Source organism: Ovis aries, chromosome 3 (assembly GCF_016772045.2).
Source record: "Ovis aries strain OAR_USU_Benz2616 breed Rambouillet chromosome 3, ARS-UI_Ramb_v3.0, whole genome shotgun sequence".
Taxonomy (NCBI): domain Eukaryota; kingdom Metazoa; phylum Chordata; class Mammalia; order Artiodactyla; family Bovidae; genus Ovis; species Ovis aries.
This window is the reverse complement of record NC_056056.1, coordinates 153957237-153972327: the sequence shown is the minus strand read 5'-3', so window position 1 is coordinate 153972327 and position 15091 is coordinate 153957237.

The window sequence follows — 15091 nt, the reverse complement described above, 5'->3', positions numbered from 1 at the left end:
CACCTGAAGAGCCTAAGCCACTCCATTTTGTTAAAGAAGACTCCATTTTGTAAAAATTCCCGGAAAAGAGCTTTTTGGAAATCCCCTGACCTCACCCCCACCACCTGCGAGCCAATCAGATCCCAGATCAGGATCTCCTGACTTTATGTTCAGGACTTATGAGCTGCCCAGGAAATTCGAATTAAGCCGGGGAAATGGGAACCAATCAGAACCCGTGGCCAGCCCGGGAAATGAAAACCAATCAGAACCCAACACCTAACCCTTCGACAGAAGGTAACCAATTAGATGTCTCCCAACCCAGAAATTCCCATTTTTCCAATTTTTCCCGCGAGAATACCCTATATAAGCAATCTAACCCAGAGTTCAGGGCTCCTCTCCTTAGCCGCCACGTCAGTAACGGTGGGAGCCCCAACTCGAGCTTGGTAATAAAAACTTTCTTGCTTTTGCATCGGATATCGGCTCCCTGGTGGTCATTGGGAGATTTCGCGACTTGGGCATAACACACCCAGAGATGAATGAAAGATAATGTGGCTATTATATTGATAATAGATTTGGAACAAACTCTGTTTCAACTTGTAACTAAATATGTCTCTGGAACACCATTCAGGTCAAAGATATACTCTGTTTAACAAAAGTACTTTTCTTACAAAAGGAACACTTGCTATGTGAAAAGAGAAACTGAACCAGAGGCTAATCTCATATAAATCAAAAAATTATCCCATAAGTATTATTAATAGTATCTTAATTTATCATTTTCCCTCAGAGTTACATAGACTGAAAACCTAGCATCGCAGATAAAACACATAAGCCATCAAAGTAGAAAATTTTTGTTCTTCTGTTTTTCTCTTTGATTTGTTATTTCTTTACCGGTCACATATTGGAACTAAAAAATGAAATCTTGTCTAATTTCTCAATAGCCAGATAATGATCTTAAACAATTATCTTTCAAATAGCCTTAGATTAAAATTTTAGAACCACCTTCACTTTCAACTTTTTCCTGTCATTTGAAAGGGCATTCCATGCATATTAGGTCTGGTCCAGTAGAGAGCCATAGAAAAGGCATGGAATAACTATGATGCCTCTAGAGGCTTTTAAGCCTCAGCTGAGGAGACGAGAGAATAGGAGAGGGAGGGGACTGTATTGAAGCATTTTCACATCAAATAATTCAGAACCAGGTCTCATGAGTGATAAGGTAAGTTCAATTTTCAATGTGATCTTTGTTAACTATTATTCAAAGCCTCTGAAGAAACAGGAAAAAAGAACAACTGTCTCTCACCTATTTGTCAAGCCATAAATAAGAGGCTAGGTTATAGCATGTAGTGCAAACCGTTTTGAAAGTTTTTTACTTTTTTTCTTTCATGGGGCTATAAAATTATATAGTGCATTCTCAACTTTGGAACTTGCTAGAGGAAAAGAGCTTAGGAAATATTCATTTCCTACAGAACACAGGATGTAGGCACAGCCTTCTCGGTATCTCTTGTTCCCTTAACTTCTGGATTTAGGCCAAGATTATTCAACTCATTAGCCTTTGACTCAGTAATTGTTAAGCACAGCTGTGTAGTTGTCTTGGTTATTATTTTTCATACATAAACAGTATGTGCAACCTAAAGTGGGACTGTACACAGTGACGGTGGCTTTCATTCCTTCATTTACTCTTTCATTCATCAAGTGGTTATTGAGCACCTTCTGTGTACCGGGGCACTACATCGTGTGGTGGGGCTGGCAAGACAAAGAGTTCAGTCTCTGTGTCTAGGGACCGTGAGGGCCAGCAGTGCAGACTGAGAGTAAATGACAGCAACAATGTAATCTATGGAGTCAAAGTCAGAGGGGTCCTCCAGGATCCCCAGGAGGTGGAGGGTCCCCATCGGGTGGGGTCATTGTTGAGACAGGCTTCTCCAGGGGCACCACTCAACTGAAGCAAGAGAGGTGGAAAGGAGTTTAGCCAAGCAAAAGAGGGAAAGGGTGGGAGGGGGCTGCTCCCACAAGATCCAGGAGCCACCGAGGAAGCCCTCAGAAGATCCAGAGCACAGCCTAAACACCAGAAACAGCCAGATGACAGCACTGCGCTAAAATAACCTTTGTTAAACAACTACCAAGGTTTCGATTTCATCTCTGGAATGACGAAGAGTGACTTGCAGAGGTGACGGCTCCGTGTGTTCCTGAGCTAGTGATGGATGGCATCACAGCAGAATATCTGGGCACAGACGGGAGGAAGCAGATCAGAGCTGAGGCCCAGAAATGACTGTCAGAAGCCATCTCATGTTGTGAAAATCTCGTAAATTTCCTGAAACAAAGCTCACTTACATTTCAGATGAACAGACTGAAAGAGAAATGAGGAAAGGAAAGAAGGGTGGAGGGAAAGCCACCAGACGACATAGACAGATGTCTCTAAAAGAGCTTATGCACAATTTTTCTTTCAATTTCTACAGTTCCTGTTGACAGGTGCTTTTTCAGTTCTACAAGGATTTCCTACTAAATAAAAACTTTTAAAAATTATTGCATGATGCTTTTTTTCTTGCATTTTAAAGACATGAGGCACATCAAATTCGTATCTTTGTTATGATGATTGAGAAACAGAATTTATTCGATTGAGATTAGGTTACTAAATATTTATATTTGGGGATTGAGGGTTTTTTTCTATTTTTATGTTGAATCCAGATGTTTTCAGTTTGCGTAAAATGACAACAGATATGTGTAATGCCTTCTTCAATAATTCATATAAATCTCTGCACAATGCCTAGCATATAATAAGTGCTCAATAAATGTTAGCTATTATTACTGTTGAAATATGTTTACAGTAAATAAATAAAAAATGTTTCCTAAGATATATACACTCTTTTAAAAAACAAACAGTACAGACACATGGTGAAAAAAGCAAGTAATTTTCAAAAGCTTGTAATGAAGATCAACAGCAGTTTGCCTCTTCCCCCTCTGCCTCTCCATCCTTTCCTGAGATGCAGCTGAGTGCCTTTAACTCTGTTATTGCTTCAGATGGCTGTCTCATATTTGTAAATTATAGGCTTACCTATCATTTTGTTGTGAAACCAGTTTGAGGAGTTGTCAACTAACTAACTTCTTTCCACGAGGAGGATTTAAATCTTGAGTTATCCTCTTATTCATTCACTCAATAAATAATTATTGAATACTGACTGTATGCCAAGCACTGAGTAGGCGCGCACCGAGGGTGCCACTTGCGAACAAAATGTCTTCCCGGAGGGCAGCTTACATTCTAAGAGAAGAGACGTTGAACAAACAGTTAAATATACTGTATGCCGGGCGGTTAAAAATTCAAAGGAGAATAGTTAAGCAAGGTGGGGCTAAGTGGAGGGGCTACAGTTTTAAAGAGATGGTCCAGGAAGGCCTCACTGAAAAGTTGTGCTTTGCGCACAGGAGCATGTTCTCAGTCACTCAGTCATGTCCAACTTTTTTGGGCTCAGTGGACCATAGCTCACCAGGCTTCTCTGTCCATGGGATTCTCCAGGCAAGAATACTGGAGCAGGTTGCCATTTCCTCCTCCAAGGGATTTTTCCTGACCCAGGGATTGAACCTGCCTCTCTAGCGCAGATTCTTTACAACTAGCACCACCTGGGAAACCCAAGAAGTTGATTACCTGACTCTAATCCTTGGAAAATTTTCTTATATTGTTGACAAGTTCTTCACCTTTGTTTTCTCTATTCTTTATTTTTGGATGCCCTGTTGATAACATGTTGGTCCTGCAGGATTAATTCTCTACACTGCTTGGATATTTTAAATGTATTTTTTTTTAAGTTTTGTTTTCTGGGAGATTTTCTTGATTTTATCTTTTTAACTCTTCATACCGAAGATATATGGTATATATATCTTACTTTTGAGACTCCTGAGGTCTCCTGGGAAGTCATCTCTGACTTCCAGCCTCAGTATAGAAACCAAATTGCTGACATTTTATGCCCAAACAAGTGGATGGCAGTCCACTGACCCATACAACCACCCTGTTTTCAGCCGTAAGCCTAAATACCACCCACTGCTCTACTGGGAATTCGAGAATCCTGTCTTTCTGGGATTCCTCTGAGCAAATCTGATTTTTCTTGTGTATATGTCCCTCTGTGTGCAGTGAGAGAGGCTGCTTCTTCTGTTCTGCTAAATTTGCTAAATCTGTATTCCAGAAATGTGTGGAAACCTTATTTTTTATCGACTCCAAACATTCTTTTTGTCCTCATGGATGTATAGCTTTCACATGCTTTTACTGATTCTGATGGAATCTAGGGAAGAAGAGAATATTAATGTATTGTCTAACCTGTTCTTTATAATTGGATATACATGTACTACTTTTAAAAGCATTTATTGATTGCTAATTTGCATCATATACATGCATACATTTATGTACAGTTTCCATGAATTTATCCCAAATATACATTATATATGGCTGTGTATACACAAATGTATGTACATATGTCTGTATATATGTAAGTGTATTTTTTGGTGTGTTAATCTTTCTTCTATCATTCCACTCTTTCAGAGCTGAAATACATAAACTTAAGAAATATCATCAGCCTCAAAGACGTAAAGTCCTATACATTATGTTTCAAGGTGAACAGCATAGCATATTTGAGGACCTGCAAGAATGGCTAGAGTGTAGGTTTATTTTCAGAAGAGGGAAATGATCACAGAAGACTCTGGAGAGAATTTTTTTGAAAACAGAGCCAGAAGAGCCAGGGAAGCAAAGTTAAGAAGTCTGAAGTTCATTCTATGACCGATAGAGAACCACTGAATGAGCAGAGCATGATGCGATCAGATTTGTACTTTAGAAAAGTCACCGGCTACAGCAGAAAGAATGGAGTAGGGGAGATGGAGACGAAGATCAGCTTGCAGGTGGTTGCAGTGACAGAGTGATAAAGGCGTCTTGAACAAAGTCAGTGGCAGGAGAGACAGAATTTGAGAGACTTTGCAAGGAGAGTTGATGACTCTTGGTGTTTGTTAGAAATAAGAGTGGAAACAGGAAGAGGAGTGGATGCTGGTGCCATTTGCTAAGATCAGAAGCGCAGATGGAGCAGCAGGTGAAGAAGAAGAAGGTGACGTGGGAAGAGAGAAGAGGCTAGGATCCAGAAGCCAGCTGTCTCCACTGAGGCAGACCACAGCCAACCACATGGAGAGGGAGATTCAATCTACCCTAAATACTGCAGCACTAACTGATATCTCCTGCTGGTCACTGATCAGAGATGGTGATCTGGGGACCAGAGCAAGAACAGGATTGTCTGTTAAATCACAGTTCACAGAAAAGACACCACCATTTCCACAATTTATCTCCAGGGACAGAGAAAGGTACTCCTACCATAAACCTTTTAAATTGTATCTTTGTTACAGGCCTCGCATGGCAGATTCAACATGCTAATTACAGCTACATGCAACTGTACTCCCCAAATTGAAGATACACATTCTAGTCAAGCACACATACAACACTTATCCAAATCAATCCCACACTAGTCACAAAAGACGGCACAGAATTTTTCAAAAATGTAATGTCTTAGAGATTACATTTTAACCACATCGTTACTAAATTAGACAATGACAATAATCATATAGAAAAGAAGAAATACTACATTGTGATTGGAAGTACCTTCAAACAATTCATGAATTGAAATGCAAATGATGATGGAAATTACAAAATATTTAGACATGAACAACCATTAAAGTATCAGAATATATGGTGCTTCTTAGATATAAATTTATAGCTTCAAATATTTCTTTAAAAGTATTGAAATGAATGAGCATTTCTTTCAAGAAAGTGCATAAAATCACTCAAAAAAATTAGCCCCAAAGTAAGATCTCATCTTTCTTTAATACAAAACATTATTAGGTACATTTTACTAGAATAAAAAATGGGGTGGGGGACAAAGGAACATTATTGGGTAAATAAACAAACACCTATTGGGTAAATAAACAAACACTTATTTTCCCAAGTAAAATTTTTATCGACCAAGTAATGAAAATGCTAATTTCATTCCATCTGCCCTCTTTGCTTTTTTATATCTATATTGATCAAAAACATCAATGGGTTAATATTAACAGATATTTGACTTTTTCATAAAAATTATATGTATATATTGAAAAGCAGAGACATTACTTTGCCAACAAAAGTCCGTCTAGTCAAAGCTATGGTTTTCTCAGTAGTCATGTATGGATGTGAGAGCTGGACTGTGAAGAAAGCTGAGTGCTGAAGAATTGGTGCTTTTGAACTGTGGTGTTGGAGAAAACTCTACTGCAAGGAGATCCAACCAGTCCATTCTGAAGGAGATCAGCCCTGGGATTTCTTTGCAGGGAATGATGCTAAAGCTGAAACTCCAGTACTTTGGCCACCTCATGAGAAGAGTTGACTCATTGGAAAAGACTCTGATGCTGGGAGGGATTGGGGGCAGGAGGAGAAGGGGACGACCCAGGATGAGATGGCTGGATGGCATCACGGACTCGATGGATGTGAGTCTGAATGAACTCCGGAAGTTGGTGATGGACAGGGAGGCCTGGCGTGCTGCGATTCATGGGGTCGCAGAGAGTCGGACACGACTGAGCGACTGAACTGAACTGAACTGAATATCTATATGTACATACAATATGATTGTGTGTATATATATATATATATATATATATATATATATATATCACAGTCTAACTTGGACATTTTGCCTCTAAACAGAAAACGGCTCTGAGAGAAGCAAGATATAGGAATGAATAAGGACATGGGCCCAGGGTCAGACAGCCATGAATTCTGTCTCCACTTTAACCATGTACTACCTGAGCAACTTTGGCAAATTTCTGAAAACTTCAATTCCCTTCTTTGTAGATTAGAATTACTGTGACACTGGTACCAGCCACAAATGACAGTTACAAGTTACTGAACACACATTGCTGGCATCGGGTCGGGGCACTCGTTTTTGTTTCGCCATTCTAATAGTGACATTGTGTTTTACCAAGAGACTGCTACAGACTGAAGGTTGTATGAGTGCCTTCTGAAGGCTTAGGAGAAAATCCGTTTCCTTGGTTTTCTTCTAGTTTCTTGAGGCTGCCCACGTTCCTTGGTGTGTGACCTGTGAGAAATAAATTGCTGTTTACAAGCTAGGCATTATTGGTAAAGAACCTGCCTGCCAATGCAGGAGACATAAGAGACACGGATTTGATCCCTGGGTCAGGAGGATCCTCTGGAGGAGGGCATGGCACCCCACTCCAATATTCTTGCCTGGGGAATCCCATGGACAGAGAAGCCTGGTGGTTACAGTCCATAGGTTTGCAAAGAGTTGGACAAGATGGAAGTGACTTAGCATAGCACAGTCCATGGTATTATGTTATAGTGGATCATGCACCAAGACAGAGACATTACTTATGATAAAAACTCAAGGATTCCTTATCCAGACAAACAGCTGTTCCAGTGGACAAAGGAAGTATAAACAAATCCCTAATCAATAACTTGGCTATTTTTTCGCTTTCTTATCCAACTGAGTGTATTGCTGAAAGATAGGTATGACACAGACAGACACACAAGTAAATCTCACACTTTTGTCATTTTTCCCCCTTTGGACTATCATGGAAGAGTTTCTTCTAGGACTTGAGGAGTGGTGTGTACTTTTTCACACTTTTCCAAAGAGGAATAAGCAGACTTGTAAGGTTTGGTAGACAGAATAATAACTCCCAAAGAAGCCCATGTCATAATCTACTGGACCTGTGGATAAGTTACAGTATGTTAGGTTTCACTGCAATGGGGATTTAATGTTGTAGATGGAATTAAAGTTGCTGATCAGCAAGTCCTGAGATGGGGACAGTATCCTCAATTATCCCAGTAAGCCCAATGTAATCGCAAAACATCTGTAGAAATAAATGCGAGAGAGAGAAGACTCAGTGTCAGAGTGACGCAGCCTGAGAAAATCTCCACCCACCATTTGCAGGCTTTGAAGAAGGAAGCAGGTTACACACCAAGGAATGTGGGCAACCTCGAGAAACCAGGAAAAAAAAAAAAAGGAACAGATTTTCTTCTAAGCCTTCAGAAGGAACTCAGGTCTTGCCACTGCTCTCATTTTAGTGAGACCAATTATAGACGTCTGACCTCCAGGAACTTAAGTGAATAAGTTTGTATTGTTTTAAGCCACTGAGTTTGAGATAATTGGTTACAATAGCAGTAGGAAATGAGTACATAAGAGTTCCTTACAAGGAAAGAAAGAGGAGGTGGCCACTCACTAGATACATTTCTGAAAGGACTTTCTCCCCTTTCATGCACAAAATCCTGACTGCCTTTGTGATCCCTGCATCGGTAACGGTTTCTCAGGATTCAGCCTTGGGACATCTCATTCCTGTGTGTTCTGACTCTATAACTTCACCCACAGTCGTGGCTTTCAATGCTGTTTTTATACAGGGCTGATCCACAAGTTTGTGTCTCTCACTCAGCCCTCCTTGCAGAGCTCCAGGCCAGAATATCTCTGTTTGGGATCTCACAAGGATCTCAAGCTTCATGGGTCCAACACTGAGTTTTTTCTTTTTCTATTCTCCACTCCCCATCCTCATATCCCCAGCCCACCTTTCCCTAGATTTCCCCAACTGCTCATGATAGAAACTCATCAAAAAACATTTGGCACCTTTTCTCAACCTTGCAAAGAATCGGACACAACTAAGCACGCAGGCACACACACTCAGCCTCTGATTACCACGTCTCATCAAGTCTGTCTTCAAATACATTTCTAGTTTATCCAATTCTTGCCACTGTTTGTCACCACCCTAGTCCAAGCTATCATTATATCTTCCCAGAACTATTGTAACAGCCTCCTAAAACCCCTGCTTCCCTCTTCCCTCAGAGCATCCTCAATACTGCAGCCCAAAGTGACTTTTTTTTCTGCACCACACATCTTGAGCCACTTGTGGGATCTTATTTCTCCAACCAGGGATCGAACCCGGGTCCTCAGCAGTGAAAGCTCGGAGTCCTAACCACTGGACTGCCAGGGAACTCCCCAGAGTGATCTTCTAAAATATGAATGAGACAATCCATGCCTCTGCTTAAGATCTTTGTATGGCTCATACAAGAGTATCAAAACGTGCTCTTTTCTGGCTGGAATCATGGAGAATACCAAAGAGAAGAAAAAGAAGGTTCCTGCTATACTAGAAACCCGTAAGAAAAAGCAAAGGAACTTCACAGAACTGAAGATCAAGAGCCTGGGAAAGAAGTTTGTGCAGAACATGCTTTGAAAAGCAAGGAGAAAGTTTATCAATGAAAACGCTAAGCACTATTACAAGGCGTATAGGCAGATGTACAGAAGTAAAATTGCTAGGATGGCAGGAAAGGCTGGTGACTTCTACGTTCCTATGTGTCAATCCAAATTGGCACTTGTCATTAGGATCAGAGGTAGCAGCGGTGTGAGCTCAAAGGTCCGAAGGTATTGCAGCTTCTTCACCTCCTCCCGATCTTCATCGGCACTTTTGTGAAGTACAGTGAGGCTTTAGTCAACATGCTGAGGATTGTGGAACCCAGAATGCACGAGGGTACCTAAACCTGAAGTCAACAAATGAACTGATCTATTTTGCCTATGGCAAAATCAACAGAAAATGAATTGCCCTGACAGGTAACACATGGATCACTCAATCTCTTGGTAAATGTGGCATCGTCTGCATGGAGGATCTGATTCATGAGATCTATTCTGTTGAAAAACATTTCAAAGAAGCAAAAAAAAAAAAAAGAAAAACATTTCAAAGAAGCAAACAACTTCCCATGACCCTTCAAATTATCTTCTCCACAAGGTAGAATGAAGAAAAAGACCACCCGTTCTCTTGAAGATGGAGATGCTTGCACAAGATCAATGGGCTTATTGAAAGGATAAACTAAGGTATGTACATCGATTAGTTTGCAATCTGGCCTGTTAATAAACAGAGACTGCTTTCAAACTGAAAGACAAAGGAAAATCCAAACCCTGAGCATGGCTTAAAAGGCCCTGCGTGGTCTTCCCCCATTTCTCAAAATCTATCTTATGCCACTACTTCATGGAGCCACGTTGGCCTTCTAACTCCTTGAATCTTCCAACCCCCACCTCCCCCAACCCCAGGGCCTTCATACAAGCTATTCCTTCTTTCTGGAGCACATCTCCCAACTTTCCACATGATTCTTCAGCCTTCAGGTTGCATCTTATCAGAGAGATCTCCTCCTACTTGAAGAAGTTCTCGTAACATCCTGTTATTTTCTTCCATTGTTCTTAGCAGAATCATTAATTATACATACACTTAAGTATTTAATTCCGGTAACCCTTACTGGTCTAAACGTTCCCCAGGTCATGTCTACTGTGTTCATCTCTGCCTGACTCACCCCAGGCACAGAGTCTCACACATAGTAAGTGCTCAGCTCAGTTCAGTTCACTCACTCAGTCGTGTTCAACTCTTTGCAACCCCATGGACTGCAGCACACCAAGCTTCCCTGTCCATTACCAACTCCCTGAGCTTACTCAAATCCAACCACCTCATCCTCTGTTGTCCCCGTCTCCTCCTCTCTTCAATCTTTCCCAGCATCAGGGTCTTTTCCAATGAGTCAGCTCTTTGCACCAAGTGGCCAAAGTATTAGAGTTTCAGCTTCAGCATCAGTCCTTTCAATGAATATTCAGGACTGATTTCCTTTAGGATTGACTAGTTGGATCTCCTTGCACAGCTCAGTTCAGTTCAGTTCAGTCGCTCGGTCATGTCCGACTCTTTGCGACCCCATGAATTGCACCACACCAGGCCTCCCTGTCCATCACTAACTCCCAGAGTTCACTTAAACTCATGTCCACATCGAGTTGGTGATGCCATCCAGCCATCTCATCCTCTGCCGTCCCCTTTTCCTCCTGCCCCCAATCCCTCACAACATCAGAGTCTTTTCCAATGAGTCAACTCTTTGCATGAGGTGGCCAAAGTATTGGAGTTTCAGCTTTAGCATCAGTCCTTCCAAAGAACAGCCAGGACAGTAATGTTTGATGAAAGAATAAATGAATGAATGAAAGATGAATTTGGATGAAGTTGACAGAGTTTTTAATCTCTCCTATTCTGATACTTCCTTAGTGGTCCAGTGGTTAAGAATCTGCCTTGCGATGCAAGGGATGCAGGTTCAATCCCTGGTTGGGGAACTAGGATCCCACATGCTTCAGAACAACAAAGCCCCTGCGTGACAACTGCTGAGCCTGTGCACCGCAGCGAAGTCCCAGTGCAGCCAAAAGGAAATAAAAAAAACCTCTTCTGTCACCTTCTAGAAATTATTTCTTCCTCTGTCCCCCATTAGAGTCTCTGTCACTTCCTCCTCCCTTCCCTAGCCAGTGTCTGTGCTCCTAAACCTTACTGCGGCATCAAAATACGTCTGTCCTGCCACATTCCCACAGGGACTCTGCCCTCTTCTGGCTAATACGGGAACTGATTCCATTTCAATGGCGCTTGAGGATTTATTTTCCATCTCAGGTATTTTTATCTGAATCAGCAACCTCTGGAAGACCAAGAGCTTGACGCAAAATAAAGACCCCAAATCCATTTCTATTTAATAATGGGTATAAATTCAAGTCTGTTATCAAATTCGTGAATGATGAATTCCTAAATATAACCATAGCAGATGTCATCTGTCCATTCAACACCTATTTATTAACTATCAACACTGGCTGTGAAACTTAGAACTCTTCAAGGAGCCTCAGACCCAACAGTGGAGAAAGATTTTGTAAGTAAATTAATGAGGCTGTCCCTTCTGTAGATCATCCCCATCTCATTTCCTCCGGACAAGGACACAGGGGAGGAAGATGAGCCCTGGGTTAAAATTTTCATCAGCTCCTATACACTGTTATGCGTATGTGGGATGTTAGTTGCTCAGTCGTGTCTGACTCTCTGCGCCCCATGGACTGTAGCCAGCCAGGCTCCTCTGTCCATGGGATTTTCCAGGCAAGAATACTGGAGAGGGTAGCTGTTTCCTTCTCCAGGGGATCTTCCTGATCCAGGGATCGAACCTGGGTCTCCCGCATTACAGGCCGGAGCCACACGGGCATGGGCTTGCCCAGTAGCTCAGAGGTAAAGAATCTGCCTTCAGTGCAAGAGACCCAGGTTTGATCCTCGAGTCAGGAAGATCTCCTGGAGAAGGGAATAGCAACCCACTCCGGTATTCCTGCCTGGAGAATTCCATGGACAGAGGAGTCTGACAGGCTACCGTCCAAAGGGTTGCAAAGAGTCAGACATGACTAAGCGCCCAGGCACATACCCATTATGGTACATATAAGACCTTTTCATAGTTCCATCACGCCTGAAAGAGGAGCTTTTCTAATTAAGATTAGAGGTAGGATCAAGAAAAGGAGCTAACATTACTCTACATTTCCAGGGAAATGTTTTAAAACTCATATCTTTCTTGTAAGCCTAGATGACATTGCCTTTGAGAATCGTCAGTGCTTGTACATGCGTGATTGACAGGTAATCGTGAGACCAGAGGAAACTCTTGCTGGACAGAGTGTCTACCACTCACCCTAACAGGGAGTCCTGGAAAGTAGTCAGGGTTTGGAATACTCATATCTACCCTGGGCTACCCTGAGGCGCTCAGAATGCCAAAGGCCACTCGGACTGCCCTGCTTGCGCCACCTCTTCCCACCACCAGTCCTCACTCCACCCTCACTCCTGCGTATTCTAAGAGTAAGAGGCTGAAAAATTCAGGCTTGGGGAAACGCAATGCTAGGGAAGAGGGATGGACCCAGGAATAAAACCAAATCCTGTGCCTTATTTTCTCATTTTCCTCGTTAGGGCTCCTTTAGTACACCTATCATTTAAAAGTGTACATTTAATTTTCAAATACATGGGGTTTTTAAAGTATCTTGGATATGAATTTCTCATTTAAATGCTTTCTTCTCTGCAATCACCCTTTGTGCTTTTTCAGTCTTCTAACTTGACTGAAGCTTTCAATGCCTAAGTCAAAGATCTCTCTTGGTAAATGTCATATTGCACATGAAAATATGTGGGTTACTGTCAAATATCTTTTGATAGTGATTTCTGACATAATTCCACAGTGATAAGAGAGCAGACTCTGTAGGATTTCAATACCTTTAGACCATGAAATTCTTGCACCTTGTTTTATGCCCCTGGATATGTTCCAATGTCTCCTAGTTTATACTCTATGGGAACTTGAATAGGATTTGTATCCTATTAGTGTGTGAAAACTGTATAAATCTTAATTATGTTGAATCGGTTCATGGTGTTTTTCAGGTCTACTGTATCCTTCTACTTTTCTGTATATCCATTCTATTAATTTTTGAGAGTTTGATATTGAAACTCCAATTAAAAATCTTATCTACTTTAAAAAATAATTGTAATATATAGTGTAACTATATGTGACTTTGTTCTGTATTTTCTAAGTCTCCTGTAAATGTATAATAATACTTCTATAATTAAAAAAATAAAAAAGAATGAGAAAAAAAATTTTTTAATCCTGTATGTAAGGGTAGGATTTCCCAAAAGGTAGGTGGAGTTTCTTTCGTGGGATTTATAAAGAAGAGGCATTTTCCAGGAGAAAGGATGTGTCCATATCTGAGGACAAGATCTTGGACATTCATGAGGAAACACCCTGTAAATTGTTCAACTTCTTGGATTGTTTTCTTAGACTGTGGGAAATGCTGTATTTAGTGTACAACATTTAGATAATTTACTTTTATATTATATACTATTTATTATTATATTATGTTATATCATTACTATATAACAGGTATATTAACACAATAATATTAATATGCTATATCATATTAGTACTATAACCCTCCATATGGTGATTCTTTTTACATATACCAAAACTTCAATAAAATCTGATGTAGCCATAAATCATTGTATGAGAATGTTAAGGTAAATACAGATGTAATGCAGTATAATTATATTCATCAGAATCTTTTGGTGGTTGCAGATCAAATTGGCTCAAGTGAAAAGATGAACTCACTGGATTATTGAACTGAAAATCCAGGTGCTCAAGCTGAACATTCAAGAATCTCTCTTTCCTTCTCGTAAGTGCAATTTCTTCTGTGTTGTCTTTTTATTTTCAAGCAGCTGCTCCCATAGATGGGTGAAATGGCTACTAGAAGCTTCAACTTAAGAAAGCCAACAAAACCAGAGCCTCTATTTCCAAAATGTGTCATAAACAGTATTAAGCAGATACCTGTTTGCTCCACTTGTAAAATCTCAAACCGGTCATTGTGGATGGGAATGGACAAACCTGGGTAAAATGCCTGTCTCCAGAGGGAGTAAAGTCAGATCCTCGAACCACATAAACCAAATCTGAAATGACAAATCTGGATGAAAGACACATGGCATTTAAAAATAGATATGTACTGATAAGTCCTCTAAATAAAACCTTATATTTTAAATTGATTTTCTAAGTAAATATATAGCAAACTGAAAGAATAGAGGAGTGATCCAGCAATCTCCCTCCTGGGCATATATCCAGATAAAACTCTAATTTAAAAAGATACGTGCATCCCGTGTTCATAACAGCACTATTCACAATAGCCAAGACATGGCAACAGCCTAGATGTTTGCTGAGAGATGAATGGATGAAGAAGATGTGGTGCCTATATACAATGGACTACTACTCAGTCATAAAGAAGAACAAAATAATGCCCTTTGCAGCAACATGGATACAACTAGAGATTATCATACCAAGGTATGTAAGTCAGAAAGAGAAAGACAAACACTATATATATGCTGGCGCTTACATGTGGAATCTGAACTATGGCATAAATGGACCCATAGACAAAACAGAGCCACGGATGTACAGAACAGACAAGTGGTTGCCAAGGTAAGGAAGGTTAGGGGAGGGATGAAGTAGGAAGCTGGAGTTAGCAGACGTAATCACTTATATATAGAATGGATAAATAACAAGGTCCTACTGTAGAGCGCAGAGGACCATCTTCAAATCTTATGATAAACCATAATAGAAAAGAATATAAAAGTGTGTATATATGTATAACTGAATTGCTTTGCTGTATACCAGTAATTAACCCAACATTGTAAATCAGCTATACTTCAAGTTTTTGAAAAATCACTAATGAATAAAAAGAGAGGAAGAAAAAGTTTGCTTCTTAGAAAGGGTCAGCAGGGAGTGAGGTCAGGGCTAGTAGTT